Raw genomic sequence first — 6000 nt, forward strand, 5'->3', positions numbered from 1 at the left:
AACATTTTGGATTCATCATCCACTTATCAGGGAGACCATGTACTGTTTGTCTCTTCATTCTTGGCTTATCTCGCTCAACATGATTCCTTCTAGCTCCATCCATTTCCCTGCAAATGCCATTATTTTGTCATTTCTAATGGCTGCATAATATTCCATTGTGTATAGATACCACAATTTTTGGATCCATTCATCTGTGGTGGGGCATCTAGGTTGTTTCCATATCCTAGCTATTGCGAACAGTGCTGCAATAAACATGGAGGTGCACGTGTCCTTGTATATTGGTTCCTGTTGTTCAGGGTAGATGCCTAGAAGTGGTATGACTGGGTTGTAAGGGAGGTCAATCTTTAGCTTTCTAAGGACCCTCCAGACTGCTTTCCAAAGTGGTTGTATGAGTGTACATTCCCACCAGCAGTGTAATAGCGTTCCTCGTTCTCCACATCCCCTCCAGCATTTGTCGTTGGCTGATTTGTGGATGTGGGACATTCTGACTGGGGTAAGGTGGTATCTCAGGGTTGTCTTTATTTGCATTTCCTTCACCACCAGGGATGATGAACATTTCCTCATGTGTTTCTTTGCCATTTTTATTTCTTCATTTGAGAAGTCCCTCTTTAGTTCCCTTGCCCATTTAGTAATTGGTTTGTTGGGTTTGGGAGGGATTAGTTTCTTGAGTTCCCTGTATATACAGGATGTTAACCCCTTGTCTGATATATTGCTGGTAAATATTTTTTCCCAATTAGTTGGTTGTCTTTCTAGCTTGGTTGCGATAGCTTTATCTGTGCAGAAGCTTTTTATTTTAAGGTAGTCCCATTTGTCGAGTCTCTCTCCAATTTGTTGTGACCCTGGGACTCTGTTCAGGAAGTTCCTTCCTGTGCCTATTAGTTCAAGTGTCTCTCCTACTCTGTCCTGCAGTAGTTTCAGAGATTCAGGTTTAATGTTAAGGTCTTTAATCCATTTTGAGTTGATGTTGGTGCATGGTGATAGGCTGGGGTCCACTTTTAGTTTTCTGCATGTGGCTGCCCAGTTTTCCCAGCACCAGCGGTTGAAGAGGCTGTGTTTCTTCCATTGTATGTCTTTGGCTCCTTTGTCGAATATCAGCTGGCTGTAGGCCTGTGGATTTATTTCTGGATCTTCTATTCTGTTCCATTGGTCTTCGGGTCTGGTTTTGTGCCAGTACCATGCTGTCTTTGTTATTATAGCTCTGTAGTAGAGTTTGAAGTTCGGCATGGATAGCCCTCCCATATTGTCTTTATCCCCTAGAATTGTTTTGGCTATTCTAGGTCTTTTGTTGTTCCATATGAATTTTTGGACTGTTTTCTGTATTTCAGTGATGTACGTCATTGGGATTTTAATAGGAATTGCGTTGAATTTGTATATTAGTTTTGGAAGTATTACCATCTTTACTATATTAAGTCGGCCTATCCAGGAGCATGGGAGGTGTTTCCATTTCCTAGTGTCTTCTGCAATTTCTTTCTTTAACTTTTTATAGTTCTCATTAAATAGTTCTTTTACATCTTTGGTTAGGTTAATTCCTAAATATTTTATTTTTCGGGAGGTTATTGTGAATGGGGTTGCTCCCTTTATTTCCCTCTCTTCCTGTACATTATCAGTGTATAGGAAGGCAACTGATTTTTGTGGGTTTATTTTGTATCCTGCTATTTTGCCGAAGTGATTTATGATTTCTAAGAGTTTGGGGATGGAGTTTTTGGGATCGTGGAGGTATAGTATCATGTCGTCTGCAAAAAGGGATAGTTTAACTTCTTCTTTCCCTATGCGGATCCCTTTAATGTCTTTTTCTTGCCTTATTGCCCTGGCTAAGGGTTCTAGGACTATACTGAAGAGGAGTGGAGACAGTGGGCATCCTTGCCTTGTTCCTGATTTTAGGAGAATTGGTTGTAGCTTTTCCCCATTAAGTATAATATTGGCTATTGGTCTGTCATAAATGGCTTTTATTGTTTTTAGAAATGTTCCTTCTATTCCTATTTTCTCCAGAGCTTTTAGCATGAATGAATGTTGAATTTTGTCAAAGGCCTTTTCTGCATCTGTAGCGATAATCATGTGATTCTTGACCTTGGCTCTGTTGATATGTTGGATTACATTTATTGACTTACGTATGTTAAACCATCCCTGTGTCTCTGGGATGAAGCCTACCTGGTCATAGTGAATTATTTTTTTTATGTGTTTCTGGATTCTGTTAGCTAGAATCTTGTTAAGGATCTTTGCATCTGTGTTCATCAAGGAGATTGGCCTGTAATTCTCCTTTTTGGTTGGGTCTTTGCCTGGTTTGGGGATGAGTGTGATATTGGCTTCATAGAATGAGTTTGGGATAGCTCCTTCCTTCTCTGTTTCTCTGAAGAGCTTGAGGAGTATGGGTATTAGTTCTTGTTTAAAGGTCTTATAGAATTCTGCTGTGAATCCATCTGGTCCTGGGCTTTTTTTTGTTGGAAGACTTTTGATAGCTTCCTGTATCTCATTATAGGATATTGGCTTATTTAATTGGTTAACTTCTTCTTTGCTCAGTTTGGGCAACTTGTATTTCTCTAAAAATGCATCCATTTCTGCCCGATTTTCTTCCTTTAGAGAGTATAGCTTTTGAAAGTAGTCTGTTAGAATTGTTTGGATATCTTGGGTACGTGTGGTGATGTTTCCCGTGGCATCCCTAATCCTATTAATATGGGTTTCCTCTCTTCTTTTTTTAATTAATCTAGCCAAAGGGCCATCAATTTTGTTTATTTTTTCAAAGAACCAGCTTTTTGTTTGGTTTATTTTGGTTATGGTTTTCTGATTTTCTAATTGGTTAATCTCTGCTTTTAATTTGGTTATCTGGCTTCGTCTAGTAGCTTTAGGTCCCATTTTTTCTTGTTTTTCTCCTGCTATTTTTTTTAATGGTAACATTAAATATTGGCTAAAGAGAAAACTGGGTCATCTGTATTCAGGTAGGAGGGAAAAAATGATACTACCGTCGTGGAAAGGTACAGCAGTATCTTATTAAGTATGTACTGTTCCTCAGCAGTTGTACTCTTCACAGAAATGAAAATGTGCAAAACCTATACACAAATATAAGTAGCAGTTTTATTCTAAAAAAAAAAACTTGTGCTAAACTACATGATAGAGCACTGAGAATAAAGAACATTAATTTAACCCCAACATGGTCTCAAGGGGATCGTGCTGACTAAAAACCCAAACATCGCCGAGGGCCAGTGGCTCACTCCTGTAATCCTAGCTACTCAGGAGTTCAAAGCCAGCCCGGGTAGAAAAGTCCATGAAACTCTTATCTCCAATAAAGCACTAGAAAACTAGAAGTGGTGCTGTGGCTCAAGCAGTAAAGCGCTCACCGCCTTGAGTGGAAGAGTGCAGGGACAGTGCCTAAGCCCAGAGTTCAAGCCCCACGACCAACAACAAAAAAAAATCCAAACATCCCAGAAGGTTAAATTTATCCATCTTGAAAAAGAAGATGATAGAAAGGAGAAACAGAGGTAGTAGCTAGAAAAGTGTTAGTGGCTCTGAAAGAGTTGCAGAAAAGATACTGATGATCACCTTGGTCCATGCCTTGTCTGTAATACATAGAACACTGGTGAGAGATGGAAAAACAAGTGAGAATCTAAATAAATTCTATCAGTGCTGATTTCCTACTTAAGGTACTATAGTTATGCAGAGATCACATTGAAAGAAACTGGGTAAAAAGCTGTATTATCTTATTAGACTACTTTTCCTTCCACTGTAACAAATACCTGAGAGAAACAAATGAGGAGGGAAGATTTATTTTGGTTCATAGTTTCTGAGATTTCAGTCCATGGTAAGTTTGCACCATTGCTATGGTAAAGCAAAACATCCTGGTGGCAAGAGTATGTGGGAAAGAGGCTGTTAATCTCATGGCAGACAGGAAGCAGAGAAAAGGGGCCGGGGGCAAAGTTAGTGCCCAGTAATATTCCTCCAGTAACCTCTATTTCTTCCAGGTAGGCCTAACTTGTTTCCAGTACCTTCAAAAATGGCACTAGGAGCTAAGACCCACACCTTTAACACATGGACCTGGTAGTGAACATTTCATATTCAGATGTTAACATTACACTTTTGACCCACAAAGACTCACAGCCATCTCAATGCAAAACACATATCCTCCATCTCCCAGATGCCCAAAATCTTAAACCTTCCAACACCATCCAAAAAACAGTCCAAAATCTCAGATTCAAGGCAAATTTATCTCTGAGGCTTTATAAAACCAAAAATAAAGCTGCATCATTCAAAAACACAACAGCATAAAGTACACACTTCTGTTTCAAAAAGGAGAAAAAATAGGGGGCAACAAAAGGAGAAATGGAATCAAAACAAGCCAAAAAACATTAAATCTTGTAGTTCCAGGTCAAGAATGTGGAGCAGATGGTGGTGTCATTGATCTACAAAGAGTATGTGCAACCTGCCTCCATGGCCTTGCTGGTGCGGCTCATACGGCCTCTCTCCTGAGTTGTCTCCTCACTGCTTATAGCTTTCTTGCTCAGATTTTCCATTTCCCTGATCTGTCAGACTCCCTGAGAGTATCCACCCTCACAGCCTCTCCCAGACATTTCAGGATCACTGTCCAGGAATACCAACCCTTATAACACATTGCCTGACCTCCCTGGCTTTCCTTTGAATTCTAGAAAGGAGCAACTATAATCTACAACTCTTGTATTCTTCATGCTTATAAAACCAGCCTCAAGTGGATGAAAGCAAAGGTCTGTTGCCAACTTTAACTATCATGAGACCCACTTGGACCATGGTGGCAGCAACCTCTGACTGCCCTATGGCATGGCTTGCTTAAACAGGGCTCTCATTAGATAAATTAATCTACCGGTCTCAGGACACAGACAAAATGTAGACAAATTCTTTGCCATAGTTAATACATAAGACCTCAAGTACATGTCCAAATAGAGAATCAAACAGTATATTCCTATTGGCCTTCAGGTCCTTTGCACTGTCACCAGAACAGCAGCATTCTTGGCTTCCTCTAAACTTTGCTAAATTCTTCCCACAAACTCATTCCAAGGGCTTAAGAACCACATGGTCAAATTTACTCACATAACACCTTTTTTGAACTTAGGGCCTTGCTCATGCTAGGCAAGTGTTCTATCATCTGAGCCAAATTATGGAGATAATTGATCACTATATTAATGATTGCCAAAATAATTATCTGTAACAATCTCAACACCTTGAGCCCTTAACCATATATATATATAACTTCTGTGTGTGACTTAGGTGGGATCAACTGTGATCACTTGCATGTCTGTAATTCACTGAAATGATTGGGTTCACTCAGCTAGGCTTAGAACTGATCCTTGCCCAGCAGCCTGGCCTAGGTATGCTTTTCTGAAGAAAGCAAAGGAAGAGAAAATAGAAGGGGAGAGAGAGAGAGAGAGAGAGAGAGAGAGAGAGAGAGAGAGAGAGAGAGAGAGAGAGAGAGAGAGAGAGAGAGAGTTTCAAATCTGGCATCCCATTGGCAGGCAGTCCCATGACTACTCACTATGGATACCCAAAGAAATAGAATGAACATTTAAGAAAAACTATAGAGTTACATGGTACAAAAAGGTATAGACACAAAACAGATTGAGACCATCAATGCAATTCTGGCCATGATCACGTCTTCAAAATGAAAACATATAATCACAGCGTCTATGAGTTCATGATATGAGTCAGGACCAGGTACAGTTCCTTGAAAATGTTCCATGATTAAATCCCAAGTCTGTTCTCTGGAAGTTAGTCTGGTTTGCAGTTCATAGCTTTTTGTTTCACCGAAATGTTTTCCTTTTCCAAAGAAATTATCATTGTTAGAAGCTGAAGAACTTTCAATAACAATAAAAAAATACTTTCCAATACTTTAATTCTATTCAATCAGTAACAGCAACAAAAACCCTTTCTTCCCAATACTTATATTCTATTCAGTTAAATGCCACCAGGTTGTGCTTATTACCTTTTCTCCTGGAAACAAGGGAGCCCCCAAACCAAACGTTCAGAGAAGCTAGGGGTCCA

Source organism: Dipodomys merriami, unplaced genomic scaffold (genome assembly GCF_024711535.1).
Source record: "Dipodomys merriami isolate MVZ:Mamm:240054 unplaced genomic scaffold, mDipMer1.0.p SCAF_2, whole genome shotgun sequence".
In the NCBI taxonomy this organism is placed as follows: Eukaryota; Metazoa; Chordata; class Mammalia; order Rodentia; family Heteromyidae; genus Dipodomys; species Dipodomys merriami.